Here is an 18,182-nt window from a genome sequence, read left to right on the forward strand (position 1 = left end):
CAAGAACCACACGATAAACAAGCAAGTTCTTTTAGACACCTGCAGGTGGAGAGTCCATTCGTCGCTGTGCGTGCAGCGATGTTCGAATAGCGCTCTGGACTTTCCTTCCTGCAAGAGAATATTTATTACGAGAAACAGAGTGGGGCTATGAGTGGGCTGAATAGAAAGCCCTTGTCCTCTAGTCTAAACATCTCAGGGGATGTTTTACGATCTTGTGATAAGGAGGACAAGGTAAGGTATTTATTACCTGTTGCATTCCAACATAATCCTATGATAAAGATAACCTGGAAAACCCTAACAGGAGGAACTAGAGCTTGCGCTGAAGAGGGATTCCAGACTAGACGCAGAGCTGCTTCGAGTAAACCCGCTGTGTGTGCTGTTCCTTCTGCTGGTGCTGTGGACGTTGTGTTTCCTGCCGGGGCGGCGGCTGCTGCTGCTGCTGCTGCTGCTGCTGCTGCTGCTGCTGCTGCTGCTGCTGCTGCTGCTGCTGCTGCTGCTGCTGCTGCTGCTGCTGCCGCTGCTGCCGCTGCTGCGACTGCTTCTGCTGCTGCTGCTACTGGATCTGCTACTGGATCTGCTGCTGCTGCTGCTGCTGCTGCTGCTGCTGCTGCTGCTGCTGCTGCTGCTGCTGCTGCTGCTGCTGCTGCTGCTGCTGCTGCTGCTGCTGCTGCTGCTTCTGCTGCTGCTGCTGCTGCTGCTCTTTTAAGATGAGGAGGACTTGCTTGAAGAAGAGGAGGAAGACGTGCCATTCAGAATTTTTTGGAGCCTCATCAAGACTGGTTTTCCAGCAACGATGTCGTCATCTTCAATCAGACTGATCTTCTTGATGATCTTCTCTGCGGCCTTTGGTCCAACTTGAACCAGCATCTCCAGTCTTCCAATGGATTCCTCTTCATCTGAGATGAACATGAAATGAGTTCATTTTTTCCAAATCCATTCTTATTGAGAATTCTTTCACTTACTGCGCTTGACTGACAGTGAGGCAGAATGTTTTCCAGCCAATCTGTACAACATAATGTCCCTGATAAACGCAGCATTGGCCGTGGCAACCTTGACACAGCCCTTCGGTCCAGTTCCGTAAGCTTGGAAGCAGTACTTTTTAGAAAATGCACGGCTTCTGAAGGGTCTGAAATCTTCCATGTCATCTGGAAGGACCTCTGAAGATGCACGCTATTGAAAGGAAGACAGGTAAACGGTAGTCTGTTTCAGTAGATGTGTGTTCCTGGCTGATATTTGAAAGCTTACCACGCTAGTAGACCAAGGGGATGTCTTTGAGGTGAGGATCTCCCACGAGCCTGGTCTCACGTAGTCGGTAGGGATAAGCGGAGTCCTTCTGGCATTAGGAATATCTTCAACGTTTCTCACCACAGCAATGCTCTCAACCCTGTCAAAGGATCACAATCTTGGTTCTGTCAAATTGAAGACTGGACTGTGTTTAAAATGAAAGTCAATTCTTACTCGACAGCCACAATCTCTTCAGGTGCAGGAACAGGGAGAGCCGCAAATTTAAATTGACCCTCGTTGATGTCAAGTCTGGTTGAAATGGAGGCTGGTACAATGGCGTCGATCTTGGCTCTTGAGTAGACAGTAGCCTGGAGAATTTCGGTGTTCTCTCCGATCACGGCAAACACGTTTGCAACAACGCTAGAAGGAGAAGACGCAATTCAAATGTGATGATTGATCCAAAGGATGACGTTTGACTTCATTGTCAGATTGGTATGAACCTTGGTTTGATTTCAGCCATCAACTCAATCTTGGTCTTCAGGAGCTGGCGGAACTGGATGGGCTCCGGCAGAGCTGGAGTTACGGTTGCCCTCACTACAAAAAAGTCATTTTGTTTTTTTCTCTTGGGTTGTAACTTCATCATCGACAACAACAGAAGTCGAGTTTGAAAGGTAGTACATACGTTTGAAAGAGGCAGCAGCCACAGCAGCCTTCTGGATCCCAATTCGGCCCGCGGACCAGCTACCCAGGCTTCTCTTGAAAGTGTGTCCGCCTCTCGGTCACGCTGGCCGGGCGTGGGTGTGCGTCCGCGCCCGGTACCTTATGGAACCCCGTTTAGCCCGCGGACCAGCTACCCACGTGGTAGAGTGTCTTGTGACCCTCCAAGTGGAACTTAGTCTGCGGAGGATGACAAAGGGCGTGCGTAAGAGGCTCGTCTGGGGATGAGGCAGCATCCTCGGGCGTCAGCCGGGAGTGGGCAGCCTCCCCCAAGTGGAACTTAGCCTCCCCTAAGTGGAACTCAGTCTCCGGAGAATGACAGCGGGCGTGCGTAAGAGGTGCGTCCGGGGATGAGGCAGCATCCTCGGACACTGGCCAGGAGCGCGCGGGCCCTGTGGAAGTAAGTACATCCACTCCTGGTACCTAAAAATTCCTCCAGCGGCGGGCCCCAGGACTAAACTTTCTCCGGGCCACGAAACACGCACTTTCCGCCGGACACCGACGGAGGCAACGTCCCCCTCCTGCGGTGACAAAAAAAATCCACCCCTGGTACCTAAAAATTTCTCCAGCGGCGGGCCCCTGGCCTAAACTTTCTCCAGCCCGCGCAACACGCACTTTCCGCCGGGCACCGACTGAGGCAACGTCCCCCTCCTGCGGTGACAAAAAAAATCCACCCCTGGTACCTAAAAATTTCTCCAGCGGCGGGCCCTGGGCCTAAACTTTCTCCGGCCCGCGCAACACGCACTTTCCGCCGGACGCCGGTCCCAAAACACCACCCCCGACCGCCACAAGGCGACCGCCACCATCCACAAGCGCCACCCCCGACCGCCACAAGGCGACCGCAACAAGGCGACCGCCACAAGGCGACCGCCACCATCCCCAAGCGCCACCCCCGACCGCCACAAGGGGACCGCCACAAGGCGACCTCCACCATCCCCAAGCGCCACCCCCCGACCGCCACAAGGCGACCGCCACCAGCCGACCGCCACCAGCCGACCGCCACCATCCCCAAGCGCCACCCCCCGACCGCCACAAGGCGACCGCCACCAGCCGACCGCCACCAGGCGACCGCCACCATCCCCGAGCGCCACCCCCTGACCGCCACCAGCCGACCGCCACCAGCAGACCGCCACCAGGCGACCGCCACCAGGCGACCGCCACCGGCCATTCGCGGTGTGCGCCGTAGGCGCCGCCGTTCCCCAAGCACCATCCGGGACGAAGCCGGAGCCAGAGAATAGTGCGTAAAAGCTGCGGCCGGGCCTCGTGGAAGGTCCTCGGGCAGCGAGCTTCCGAGCGCCGGCCTCCCACTTCCACCAGGTAATAGGAGCGGGCGCGCGTAAAAGCTGCGGCCGGGCCTCGCGGAAGGTCCTCGGGCAGCGAGCTGCCGAGCGCCGGCCTCCCACTTCCACCAGAAAATAGGACCGGGCGTGCGTAAAAGCTGCAGCCGGGCCTCGCGGAAGGTCCTCGGGCATCCAGCGAGATCACACGGCCCCCACCGAAGGTCCGCGCCCGGTAGGTTACGGGACCCCGTTTGGCCCGCGGACCAGCCGGCGGCGCTTCCGTGAACGTGTATCCGCCTCTCGGTGGCTCTGACCCGGCGTGGGTCGGCGTCCGCTGCCGGTAGGTTACGGGACCCCGTTCGGCCCGCGGACCAGCCGGCGGCGCTTCCGTGAACGTGTATCCGCCTCTCTGTGGCTCCGACCCGGCGTGGGTCGGCGTCCACGCCCGGTACTTTGCGGGACCCCGTTCGCCCCGCAGGCCAGCCGGCGGCGCTTCCGTGAACGTGTATCTGCCTCTCGGTGGTTCCGACCCGGCGCGGGTCGGCGTCCGCGCCCGGTTACTTTGCGGGACCCCGTTCGGCCCGCGGACCGGCTACCCGGGCTTCCCTTGAAATCGTATCCGCCTTCGCCGGTTCCCCGGCTGGCCACGAATGGCGTGAATTCGGCCTCCTCCCTCGGAGCGCGGGTCAACTTTGGCGAAAATGCACTAAGTGCCAAACCCCATTCATTTGCAACCGCGTGTCCGCCAGAGGGCTCCGTGCCCCCCCCCCCCCCTCCCCCGCGGACCGTCCGGCGGGGCTCGTTAGAGAGTGCGTCCGCCTGTTGGGTTGACATTTATCTGAAATCAATCTCAGAGACGGGAGGCAGAAGTGGGTTTTGCGGCGTTCTGGACTTTGAAGCTTCGACATTAAAGGCGCTCGGACTGCTACGTCCTGAAACGTCGCCGATCTCACCCGCTATTCCTCCCCCGGTTGGGAGCCGTCGGAAACGGTGTGCGAGGAGGCAGAAGAGGGGCAAGCGCGGAGGCGTCCGGGCCAGGCTGGCGGCCAACCCAGCGCGCCCGGCGGTGCCCTCCATTCTTCTGGCGAATGTTTGATCGCTGGACAACAAAATGGATTACGTTCGCCTGCTGAGGTCTACGAACCGGACGGTGTGGAACTGCTGTGTGCTCGTGTTCACCGAGACCTGGTTGAGTGACAACATTCCGGACTCTGCCGTGCATCTGGAGCGGCTAGCGTGCTATCGGGCGGACCGTGCCATTGTACGAGGAGGAAAGTCGTGAGGAGGTGCAGCCGGCGGGACCTCCGTGACCGCCTATCCGCCTCCCGGTGCCTCCGGGCCGGCGTGGATTCCGGGCCGCGACCGCTAACTTACGGGACCCCGATTGGCCCGCGGACCAGCCGGCGGGACTTCCGTGACCGCCTATCCGCCTCCCGGTGCTTCCGGGCCGGCGTGGATTCCAGGCCGCGACCGCTAACTTACGGGACCCCGATTGGCCCGCGGACCAGCCAGCGGGACCTCCGTGACCGCCTATCCGCCTCCTGGTGCCTCCGGTCCGGCGTGGATTCTGGGCTGCGACCGCTAACTTACGGGACCCCGATTGGCCCGCGGACCAACTGGCGGGACCTCCGTGACCGCCTATCCGCCTCCCGGTGCCTCCGGGCCGTCGTGGATTCCGGGCCGCGACCACTAAATTATGGGACCCCGATTGGCCCGCGGACCAGCCGGTGGGACCTCCGTGAGCGCCTGTCCGCCTCCCAGTGCCTCCGGGCCGGCGTGGATTCCGGGCCGCGACCGCTAACTTACGGGACTCCATTTGGCCCGCGGACCAGCCTGCGGGACCTCCGTGACCGCCTATCCGCCTATCGGTGGTTCATGGCCGGCGTGGAATCTGGGTCGCGACCGCTAACTTACGGGACCTCAATTGGCCCGCGGACCAGCCGACGGGACTTCCGTGACCGCCTAGCCGCCTCCGCTGGTTCCCCGGTCTGCCACAAATGACGAATATTCGGCCTCTCGCTCTGGAAGTCCTGCCAACTTAGCCGAACATTTTCTAAGTGCCATCGGCTCTTGCTCGGAAAAGTGTCCGCCTCGTCTGGTTCCCCAGTTCGGCCACAGAATGTGAAAATTCGGCCTCTCTGAGGTACCAGGGGTGCAATACCAACTTTGGTCTTTAGGTGCGCAAGAGTACGATAAGGTGGTGCCCCCGGTCAGCGTACTCATTACCTTTACTACCCTTTCGCAAAATATAATCGGCACGTATATGACAGGTTGTGTTTTTGTGACATTTCGAAAAATGTTTTAAGTGCCAGCGGATGCTGTCACACGAACTGTCCGAGCTACGATGGTGCCCAGGCCGGACAGCGACGGCGAAAAAGCCGATGTGTGTATGATGGAAGTTTCGAATAATTTCTAAGTGCCAACGGCTGTTCCGCCGCAAAGTGTCCGACTCGGCCGGTTCCTCCGGTCGGCCCGAACGAGCGAAAATTCGGCCTCTTCCCCTGGAGGTCCGGCAGACTTTGGCGAATATTTTCTAAGTGCCAACGGCCGTTCCGCCGTAAAGTGTACGACTCGGCCGGTTCCTCCGGTCGGCCCGAACAACGAAAATTCGGCCTCTTCCCCTGGAGGTCCGGACGACTTTGGCGAATATTTTCCAAGTGCCAACGGCCGTTCAGCCGTAAAGTGTCCGACTTGGCCGGTTCCTCCGGTCGGCCCGAACGAGCGAAAATTCGGCCTCTTACCCTAGAGGTCCGGCAGACTTTGGCGAATATTTTCTAAGTGTCTAGTTCATCTGATCCCTGCCTACAGACAGAAACTAAAAACTTCTAAGCCTGTGGTGTGGACTGTCAGGAAGTGGACAGTGGAGTCAAGGCAGGACCTCCAAGCCTGCTTTGACTGCACCGATTGGAGTGTTTTTGAAGCTGCAAACTCAGACTTGCATGAACTCACTGACACTGTCACATCATACATCAGTTTTTGTGAGGATCTGTGTGTGCAGACTAAGACCTTCTGCACGTACAACAACGACAAACCTTGGTTTACACCGAACCTTAGGAGGCTGCGCAAAGTCAAGGAGGAGGCCTACAGGAGCGGCGACCGGGACCTGTTCAAGCAGACCAGAAACACACTGAACCGAGAGGTCAGGAAAGCCAGGAGGTGTTACGGCAAGAGCCTGGAGAGACACCTCTCTGCCAATCCTGATCCCTCAACAGTGTGGAAAGGCCTGCAGAGCATCACGGGCTTCAAGAAACGAACCCCCCGTCCTGTGGAGAGCCCAAGGCTCGCTGACCAGCTAAACAGGTTCTACTGCAGGTTTGATCGGTCCTCCCACACAACGGGACCTCCTGCAGCACAATCCACACAATCCACATACTCACTGTTAGGTTCAGATTCAGCACAAGGATCAGCAGACAAAAACCAGTGAGACAGAATGTTGATCTTTTCTCGCGAGGAGTGCATCCAGACTTACAGCAATCCAAAATACACTAAAGGTCATGGTTACACCCCTCTCTTTTTATTAAGGAATGCCCTACCTACAATGTGAGACTAGCCCCTGATAGGTGGGGGGGAAAGCGTGGGCTAGTCTCAAGAGTGAAGAAACGAGATTCTATGTGAAACTAGAAGTCGCGGACAGGATCCCATGAGAAACGAAAAGTGAATGTTATGGGAAACAAAGTAGTCAGGAGAAAAGAGTGCATAGACAAAATGACATGTGCAGACATCAACAACTTTCTTGGATTCCCAGATGTGTAGAAGGTCAGGAAGCTCCAGACAGCATCGTTTGACTTGCTGTGGACTGGGGGATGTCTGCAAGAAGAAACAGCAAGCATTCTGCGCAATAACTTTATTAATAAGTACTCATTAGGGAACGCATGATAACATATATATACAATTTATCTAACAATTCCCCCCTGTATTATCATAAGTTCCCGGAGAACAACTCATCACCCATATGGCCACTTCAAAAAGATTTTCAGCCGAGGGATCACATTTCGCAAGAACTAACTTACACACGGGAGGACACATAATCGGCAAAGCTAGGGTCAAGAAACAAACCGGACAGGTTTACCACAAAAGAGTCGTCGACCGGGTCGTCACTAGAGAAGGAACCCGCGTCGATCGAAAGGTCATCCCTTTGGAGCAACGGGAAAGTCTCAGCTGGTGGAGAGATAGCAGTTGTAATTAGTCTGTTAATTAGGGATCGCAGACAAGGGATACAACAACATCCACACAAGGTCAAAATGGCAGAGAAAACGGCTATGGAGACCAGGGCAGAGGAAACCAGGGTGCGGTACTTTCCGAACACGTTCAACCAGTCGGTCCAAACCTCTGTGTTCACCCCACTGTGCTCCTTCATCGTCCCGTTCAAGGTCCTCAGGCCCTCAAGGGCCTGGGACAGGCTTCCGCCGGCTGCAGTATTATTCGGAATAAACGTGCAACATTGCTCACCGAACATGGCGCAGACACCCCCCTCCTTTGAGAGTAGCATGTCAAGGGCCATTCGATTCTGGAAAGCCATGAGGGAAGTAGCGGCCAGTTGGGAGTGGACCGCCCTGAAACCCGCCTCGGACCAGTTTCCAAGCCTCTGCACGTTGTAATGGACGTAGTTAATCCTGCCAACATTTTTGTTAATAGTACACCACCAACACAGGGCGGATTCAAAACCAGCTGCTATCTGATTCACCAGCTTATACTCATCCGGTACTCCTCTAGGAACACCAATGGCGTCAATGTAAGTTGGATTAGCCGCGCCCCGCCATTCGGCGCTTCGTTTTGTTCTCGGCCAGAATACGGGAACCACGGACTTAGCAAAAGATGTCAGATCATAAGAGGACATCGGTATCAAATGAACAGGTAGCAATAGGGTTACCAAAGCGCAAATTCCGGAGCTGTCGAAAGGCAACCTATCATAAAGTTTGTTACTATTACACCAAACCCAAACATCACTACGAGCAATGGGCAAAAAAGGGGCAGTGACATTGGTCATGGACCCACACCATAGAGGAGGTAGGGCGCCGAGCTTCTCACCGGTACCAGGTAATCTAAGACATGTAAAATTACCCTTAGCTACATCGGACGAAAAAAGGGGTTTATATTTTGTCATAGCGGCAACAGGGTAAACCTTATCCCATTTAAAACAATCATGAGCGGGTGAAATGGACAGGCTTAACATTAAAATAACAGCACACTTAGGACCTATATTCGCAGGTATGATTTTCAAAAGAGGTCTTGGACCCATGCTTGCAACGCAACTGGCGCCAGCCATCTTTGCGGCCTGCTCAGCCATAAGAAGCCAGTTGTTAGTATGACCGCTTATCCCTGTGGAGGCCACAAAATAGCTATCTACATCAGTGAGGAGCGTACTTGTGATTTTTGCTCCTGCTGACAGGGTGTATTTATTTGTAACGGGACGGTCTGCGACCGACATTGTTCTATTAAGACAAATAGCAATAGGAAAGCGAGGATCGATTCCAGAGGACCAAGCCCACAGTTGAAAACCCCAACAAGAAGCGTTAAACAAGGTGGCATTTGGAGGAAGAATTTGACCATCAGCGAGTGTAAGAGACAAAAGGAGGCTTTTGCCCTGATTTTTCAAAGTCACTCGTTTAGCAAAGAACACAGCCTCTTCACTGGAACCAGAGAGCGGGGTGACCATTTCGAAACCTTTCAAACTCTTCATAGGTAAAATAATAGAAGAAGATGTATTAGGAGCCACAGTAAACATTAATGACTTATTGTAAGTCCAAGACAAAAGCCATGGTACGCAAGTTGGAACGCAGACGGTTCCTGGAATACAAACAACCTGATCAAAAGGGGATTTAGTGTCGCGCTTATGTCTAGCAATTTTTCCCCCATGAGCCATATCAATTAGAATTAGCGTTGGTAGCTGCCTGAGAAAAGAATGTTCGAGGCTCATGGTACTCTATCCCTCCAAATAAAATAACCCCCGAAAAAAACACAATGGTAACACAAACCAGCAAAAGCAACCAAAAACACATGGCAGACTCAGCGCAGGCCACAGCCTGATTAAAGCACACACCAAATGACTCTCTAATGCTCATGTTTTTTGGATCTCCTCAGAGTCAACACCCTGAGCTTCGGGTTGGTGTCTTGGAAATTGGCTTCTGCTAGCTTTCGTGTCAACCCTGGATCTTGGCACCAGGATCAGGCACTATTACCAGACTTTGCTCACCTTCCGTACTTTAGGTTGGGTCTGCAGAGATCACCTTTTTACAATGAGATAAATGAATCCACGTGTTGCGTTCGGCTATTTTCAAAGCATTTGGTGTCGTGAGTAGTACCAAAAAAGGACCTTCCCACTTGGGTGAATGCCAATTCTTCCTCTTGATACTCTTGATCAAGACCCAGTCTCCCGGTACCACTTTGGGGTCTTCCTGCGGAGAAATGGGTTCATCATCAGTGTTATTGGTTAGATTCTTTTGACGTTCCAACATTTTTCTCATGTAATCAGCTAACGTGGCTTCCTCGGAGATCTCCCACGTGTTCTTGAACTGAGGAAGCCTGTAAGGCCTTCCAAACATTGTTTCATAGGGAGTTAGCCCTGTTGTATTTGTAATATCTATGTACATTTTGACCAGGTCTAAGCACTGAGTCCATGGTCGTTTGGTTTCTTCCATACATTTCTTTAATCTGTTTTTTATAGTCGCGTTAGATCTCTCAACAACTGATTGTGGACGATAGGAACAATGGTTCTTTAGATTTATGTGGAACATTCTCCCAATGTGATCTGATTTACAAAATGTGGACCATTGTCGCTGTAAATTTTTCTGGAATACCGTATCTGGGAATGATTGCATAAGGCTTTTGCCACTGTGAGTGCATCAGCATGTTTGGTAGGAAATGTTTCTACCCATTTAGAAAATGCGTCTATTATGACTAAACAATATTCTTTCCCTTCACATTTATGTAATTGGATATAATCCATATGTATTATCTGAAACGGATACAATGGAGACGGGAATTTCCCTCTCTGAGGTCTTAAATTGCCTTGTGGGTTATGTTTAGCACAGATCAAACACGCTCTGCAAAATTGTTTTGAAAAAGCTGCAAAGCCGTATGTTGTATAAATAGCTTCAACTTGTTTCACCATACCCCCCGTCGAGACATGGGTGACCCCATGACTCGAAATAGCAGCCCATTTGAACAAGTTATGAGGCAAGACAGGTTTGCCCAAAGGTCACACAAGGGAGATGTGTGACATCGAATCATGAGCTGTGAGAGACGAGAGGACACGGAGCAGGCCTTCGCAGCGGCCTTCGCGGATTTGTCAGCAAAAGCATTACCGAGAGAAACAGGATCAGAGCACGCAGTGTGAGCAGCACACTTGCAAACCGCTACCTTTAAAGGTAGCTGGACAGCGTCCAAAAATTGAGTCAGTAATGTGGAATGGGCGACGGGCTTCCCTGCAGAAGTTACCATGCCACGGTTGCTCCACTGCTGAGCAAACACGCGTACTGTAGCAAAAGCATACTGACTATCAGTCCAGATAGTGACGGATTTGTTTACAAACAATTCGCAGGCCCCAGTCAAAGCAATGAGCTCAGCGGCCTGTGCAGACATATTGGATGGCAGTTTAGCAGCCTCCAAAACCATGTCGGCAGTAACAATGGCATACCCAGTAAGGGTCACACCAGATTCATTTTTCTTAGAAGACCCATCAACAAAAAACACATGACCATCTGGCAGAGGCGTATCCTCAAAATCAGGCCGAGCCTTTGCAATTTGTTGGGCAGCATCGACACAATCATGGAATTCGCCATCGCCAGGAAGGGGAATGAGAGTGGCAGGATTGAGTGTCGTGCATCTTTCAACGGTCAGATGTGGCTGAGACAGCAACGTAGCCATGCAAGAAAGATGACGCGCAGGCGACAGAAAAGTCACTCACTCACTCACCCACCCACTCACTCACTCACTCACTCACTCACTCACTCACTCACTCACTCACTCACTCACTCGCTCGCTCGCTCGATCGATCGATCAATCAACCAATCAATCAATCAATCAATCAATCAATCAATCAATCAATCAATCAATCAATCAATCAATCAATCAATCAATCAATCAATCACACAGGTGTTAATTAAATCGCAATTAAATTGCAAGCAATTTAAACTCTAATGGAATATGTGGATGTCCATATCCGTTTCATCAAATTCCAATCCAACTTTACCTTTGTATAAGGCACAGGTGTCAAATTGTGCTTCATATACATGCGCCATCACTCGAATCGCAAATTATCTTCACTTTTAGTAATATGTTAACTTTCAAATATCAGACCAGTTTTTACTTGTCTGATTTGAAAGCGAGGTACTCGTCAGCTTGTTCCGCAGCTCCCACAATATGAGGCGCTCACACATCTACTCGGGTATGACAGTCATACCGGCCCTCCAAAAGAAGCCATGACCAAACCGCGGCCCGCGAACAAATGAGTTTGACACCCCTGGCACAAGGGATAGCCTTCTCATTGATCAATCGCGTATCTTAAATCATGCTTTTCCTCCTTTGAAGCGACTATGTACTTCAAACCCAAACGGCACCATTTTATAGGGAAAAAAATTGTCGAATTTATTCGTTGTCGACATAATACTGGTCGCAAATTTGCATGTAGAGCATTTTTGAGTTGTTGATCATAGACATCAGTTGAACACTCTTTCTGGTCTGTGTCTAAAGTCTTCAAACAACTTATCTTGTTTTTGTTTAGTCCGGCCAATGTCTGTGTAATTTGCTCTACGTTGAAATATTATTTCTATCCTGCAATAGTTGGTCAATTTGTATTTGTAATGGCACCTCGTTATATTCCAATGGACGGCCCTGGAGATCAAAAGGACTCCAGGTGTCCTTAACGCTTGCCCAATGTTTGGTTAAGGATGCCATGAAAACCTGTTGTACTTCATCACCTCTCAAATTATAGGAAGCAATGAGCTGTTTAATTTGGGGTACAAAGACGGAAAGGATGGTTCGCTTTGCCGTGCCACAACATCTGTCTTTGTAATTTTATCATTTTTCTCATCTTCACTCATCACAGTCTCAGCTGCGGTTCTTAAGCGAGCTCGCGCTGACACTGTGTCATCATCTTCCTGCCTGTGCAACAGCAAGTTCTTTTTTATCTTTTCTTCGTCTTCCTTATCTTTCAATGTCCCTCACATCTGGGAAAATGAGAATGTAATTTTGCTTTTTAATTTTTAATTTTAAATCTTGCAAAATTTCTATATCCTTACTGCATCGAGATAAACTGTTAAACATATCTTAAAAAATAAACAAACAAAAACAATCTATGCTCTTCAAAAATGGGACCCAAATGTCAGATTACAAATCAAACCTCCTCCTTCACTCTCACATTTCTTTTTTTTTTAGAACAGTCTACTTAGCTAGACACTGTCATATCATACCAAATAATGGCCTGGAAATTAAATATAATGTTATTGCTGTGGTCCCTCAAAACATGTGACTAGAATTTGGACAATTACTAACCCCCATCAATCGACAAATTATCTCCTCACAAAAGTCCCAGCCTGTTAACCTATCTGCATCAAGAAGACATTTGCAATGCAGGGGATAAGAGAATAACAAGGGACACCTTAACAATAAACAAAATAAACCCAAACCACAAACAAAACCAAATAAACTAGGCCCATGACCTATGTAGACCAACACAGTACTCCAAATATTTCCCCATTAAAATTTAAGCCTTATTGTGTAGAGCACCATTGATTTCTAATCATTGACCTAATTTTATCCTTAATTCAATCCCAATCACGAATGCCCACTACTTAATACTTTACTTGGTGTCCTTTTGATAAAAAGTGCCCCCCTTGCAATGTTGTTTTTAACTCTAAGTGATTCAAATCTTTGACTTGTCCTTACATGTGTCCTTGTATAGTTTTATGTCATAACGAATCAATAATTTAATTTTATCCAATACTACAATGTATGTTCTCTCCTACTCTCACATTTTTATGAGGGCTGGGCACTCTCCTCGTTGGACGAGTTTCTGACCACAACCCTCAGATTATTCTATCATTTCTAATTTTTACATTTAACAATGCAAATCTGATAAACCATTGTCTAGCACACCGCTTTTGTGCACCAATTTAACGCAATTCCAACCTTTATAACAAACTGATACACAAAGACAAACATACACAGAAACACACACACGGGCCCACAACATAGACATGACAATCTTCCCAGCTGATAACAAGGGTGGGGGGAGCAACTGAAGTGCGGAAAGCTTCGCCACCGCCACGTCGCATAATGCAAACCCCCTCTGTCCAAAATATGCATTTGTCAAGATATTTTACGTTTTCGGGGTCAACTTCTTCCATCAATTTCCAATCTTTGCATTTTAATTCATGTCAGGGTAGCGGTTTTTGTTTGCTATTCGCTGTCCCCATGGTTTATTTTCTAAATTTCAGTTTTGACTTTATGCACAGGACAGTGTTTAAATGTTCGATGTGTGGAGGAAACGGAGAATCCCTGCACACAAAGCCACTGTTTACAGTCCCGTGTATTTTACACAAAGGAGAGTTCAAAGGAGATCACTCTCAGTCAAATCACACACACACAATGCGCACTCTTATCTTCCCACAGGCAAGCAGGGGAGTCCGCCCTCCCGTGGAACTTAACAAAATCTAAACTCTTTAACCTTCCTACTGTGTAAGAAAAACGTATTTTTGCCTTTTTCTCAAAGTAGATATAAAACCTATCTTTTCATGGATAAAGAAGCCAAACCAGCTAAACAAGAGTAAAAAAAACACCCCAGATGGCAGCAGAAAGCTAGGAAGGTTAACTAGGAGGCCCACGACACCTCAGCGGAATTTAACTGCTCCAAATTACCTGTACTTCTCTAGAAAACAGATGGGTCCGCTTTCCCATGGAATTTAACTGACTCATCTGTCAGGGGACTCCAACATCCCAGCAGAATTTACTGTTTCTAATTGCACTTGATAGGGTCTAGAATTGTCAAGGTTTTAAGTGACCTCTTGTCACTGCACTTTCATTACTTCAACAGAATCAAGATTCGTACTCACAGTCTGCTGGGCCTTCTACTCGGATGATCTCGTCAACCACTCCGGTGTCCAACCGACTGATCGAGACAGCCCCGTGAAAAGGGTTTCTCTATCTATATGCCTTGGCCAAGGACTTGTCCTGCGTCGAAAAGTCGGCCGGAACCAGAAATAGTCCTATTGAGATCCCGGAACGAGCCCCCAAAAATCTGTTAGGTTCAGATTCAGCACAAGGATCAGCAGACAAAAACCAGTGAGACAGAATGTTGATCTTTTCTCGCGAGGAGTGCATCCAGACTTACAGCAATCCAAAATACACTAAAGGTCATGGTTACACCCCTCTCTTTTTATTAAGGAATGCCCTACCTACAATGTGAGACTAGCCCCTGATAGGTGGGGGGGAAAGCGTGGGCTAGTCTCAAGAGTGAAGAAACGAGATTCTATGTGAAACTAGAAGTCGCGGACAGGATCCCATGAGAAACGAAAAGTGAATGTTATGGGAAACAAAGTAGTCAGGAGAAAAGAGTGCATAGACAAAATGACATGTGCAGACATCAACAACTTTCTTGGATTCCCAGATGTGTAGAAGGTCAGGAAGCTCCAGACAGCATCGTTTGACTTGCTGTGGACTGGGGGATGTCTGCAAGAAGAAACAGCAAGCATTCTGCGCAATAACTTTATTAATAAGTACTCATTAGGGAACGCATGATAACATATATATACAATTTATCTAACACTCACCTCCCCCCACAACTGCTCTGTCCACACCTCCATCACCGTGGTCACCGACTCTCTCTCTTGCAGAGGCCGCGCCCGCACTCCAGATTCGCGAGGAGGAAGTGTGCCAGATGTTCCGGAGACAAAAGATCAGGAAGGCACCGGGCCCAGATGGCGTGTCACCTTCCTGCTTGAAAGTCTGCACTGAGCAGCTGGCCCCCACCTTTGTACGGATCTTAAACCGTTCCCTGGAGCTGTGTGAGGTGCCCTCGTGCTTCAAGAGCTCCACCATCGTTCCAGTGGCCAAGAAGCCCGCCATCACAGGTCTGAATGACTATAGACCTGTTGCACTAACATCTGTGGTCATGAAATCTTTCCAGAGGTTATTACTGAACCACCTGAAGGATGTCACGGGCCCCCTGCTGGACGCCCTCCAGTTTGCCTACCGGGCAAACAGGTCGGTGGATGATGCGGTCAACATGGGACTGCACTACATCCTGCAACACCTGGACACCCCAGGAAAGTATGCCTGTTTGTGGACTTCAGCTCGGTGTTCAACACCATCGCTCCTGACATCCTCCAACAGAAGTTCATCCAGCTCGCGGTGCCTGCCTCCACCTGTCAGTGGATCACCAGCTTCCTGACCAACAGGAGACAGCGTGTGAGGCTGGGGAGCATCACATCTGACACCCTGACCACCAACACTGGAACCCCTCAGGGATGCGTCCTCTCCCCACTGCTCTTCTCCCTCTACACCAACGATTTCTCCGCAAGTGACTCTTCCGTGAAGCTCCTGAAGTATGCAGACGACACCACTCTCATCGGACTGATCCAGAACGGTGATGAGACTGCGTACAGACAGGAGGTGGAGCGGCTGTCCAGGACCAGGAAACGTGCAAGTAACATCTCAACAGACCCTTCGCACCCAGGTTGCAGCCTGTTTGAACTACTCCCCTCCGGACGCCGTTATAGAGCTCTGTACACTAAAATCAACAGACACAGAGACAGCTTCATCCCCCAGGCTGTCACTCTGATGAACTCACACCACTCTTAGAGTCTCAGTGTCATTACTGTGCAATAACATCCCGCTTTCCACACCTTTTTTGTCTACACTGTTTGTACTATGTGTCCTCTCTGCATCCATGGCAGCCTGGTCATCCTAGAAGAGGGACCCTCCCATCTGTGGTCTCTTCTCAAGGTTTCTCATTTCCCCTAGCTGGAGTTTTGAGTTTTTCCTTGCCCTCTTGGGAGTTTAAGATCAGTTTAAGATCAGGGGGTGTTTGAGAATATCTTTCGTTCTTCACATGTCCTGAGTGTTGTTGTTAGTCACCTAAATGTTGAACAGAGGCTGTGATTTACCGAAGTCAAATTCCTTGTTTGGCACGCTCAAACATGGCGAATAAAAAACTCTTGAATCTCAATCTTGAATCTCTTGAAGTGACTATGGCTGTTCCGCCGTAAAGTGTCCGACTCGGCCGGTTCCTCCGGTCGGCCCGAACAAGCGAAAATTCGGCCTCTTGCCCTGGAGGTCCGGCCAACTTTGGCGAATATTTTCTAAGTGCCAACGGCTCTTGCGCCGTAAAGTGTCCGACTCGGCCGGTTCCTCCGGTCGGCCCGAACAAGCGAAAATTCGGCCTCTTCCCCTGGAGGTCCGTTCAAGTTTAACGAATATTTTCTAAGTGCCATCGGCTCTATCGCCGTAAAGTGTCCGCCTCGGCCGGTTCCTCCGGTCGTCCTGAACAAGCGAAAATTCGGCCTCTTCCCCTGGAGGTCGGTTCAAGTTTAACGAATATTTTCAAAGTGCCAACGGCTGTTCTGCCGTAAAGTGTCCGACCCGGCCGGTTCCTCCGGTTGGCCCGAACAAGCGAAAATTCGGCCTCTTCCCCTGGAGGTCCGGCCAACTTTGGCGAATATTTTCTAAGTGCCAACGGCTCTTGCGCCGTAAAGTGTCCGACTCGGCCGGTTCCTCCGGTCGGCCCGAACAAGCGAAAATTCGGCCTCTTTCCCTGGAGGTCCGTTCAAGTTTAACGAATATTTTCTAAGTGCAAACGGCTCTTCCGCCATAAGGTGTCCGCTTCGGCTGGTTCCTCCGGTCAGCCTGAACAAGCGAAAATTCGGCCTCTTCCCCTGGAGGTCCGTTCAAGTTTAACAAATATTTTCTAAGTGCCATCGGCTCTATCGCCGTAAAGTGTCCGCCTCGGCCGGTTCCCCAAGTCGGCCCAAGAATGTGAAAATTCAGCCTCTCGCTCTGGAGGTCCGGACGATTTTGGCGAATATTTTCTAAGTGCCAACGGCGGTTCCGCCGTAAAGTGTCAGACGCGGCTGGTTCCTCCGGTCGGCCTGAACAAGCGAAAATTCGGCCTCTTCCCCTGGAGGTCCGTTCAAGTTTAACGAATATTTCCTAAGTGCCAACGGCTATTCTGCCGTAAAGTGTTCGACTCGGCTGGTTCCTCCGGTCGGCCTGAACAAGCGAAAATTCGGCGTCTTCCCCTGCAAGTCCGGCCGAGTTTGGCGAATATTTTCTAAGTGCCAACGGCTCTTCGGCCGTAAAGTGTCCGCCTCAGCTGGTTCCCGATGTCGTCCAGAACAAGTGAAAATTCGGCCTCTTCCCCTGGAAGACCGGCCGATTTTGGCGAATATTTTCCAAGTTCCATCGGCTCTTGCACGGTAAAGTGTCAGCCTCGGACGGTTCCCTTGGTCGGCCACAGAATGTGAAAATACGGCCTCTCGCTCTGGAAGTCCTGCCAACTTCTGCGAATATTTTCTAAGTGCCATCGGCTCTTGCGCCGTAAAGTGTCTGCCTCGGCCGGTTCCCTCGGTCGGCCACAGAATGTGAAAATTCGGCCTCTTGCTCTGGAGGTCCGGACGACTTTGGCGAATATTTTCTAAGTGCCAACGGCTGTTCCGCCATAAAGTGTCAGACTCGGCTGGTTCCTCCGGTCGGCCTGAACAAGTTAAAATTCGGCCTCTTCCCCTGGAAGTCCGGCCAACTTTGGCGAATATTTTCCAAGTGCCAATTGCTTTTTCGCCGTGGTGTCCACGCCTCTCGGTGGTTCTCCTCTGGCGTGGCTAAGCGTCCGCGCCCGGTACTTTATGGAGCCCCGTTTGGCCCGCGGACCAGGTACCCAGGCTTCTTTTGAAAATGTGTCCGCCTCTCAGTCACTCTGGCCGGTCGTGGGTCGGCGTCCGCGACCGGTACCTTATGGAACCCCCTTTG

General features: G+C 50.8%; 1 pseudogene; it reads right to left on the reverse strand.

Annotated features, from left to right (window-relative positions):
- Positions 1 to 294: 294 nt before the first annotated feature.
- LOC125993458 (vitellogenin-1-like) lies at positions 295 to 1,928 on the reverse strand (annotated as a pseudogene).
- Positions 1,929 to 18,182: the final 16,254 nt, after the last annotated feature.

Source organism: Syngnathus scovelli, unplaced genomic scaffold, assembly GCF_024217435.2.
Source record: "Syngnathus scovelli strain Florida unplaced genomic scaffold, RoL_Ssco_1.2 HiC_scaffold_29, whole genome shotgun sequence".
Classification (NCBI taxonomy): Eukaryota; Metazoa; Chordata; class Actinopteri; order Syngnathiformes; family Syngnathidae; genus Syngnathus; species Syngnathus scovelli.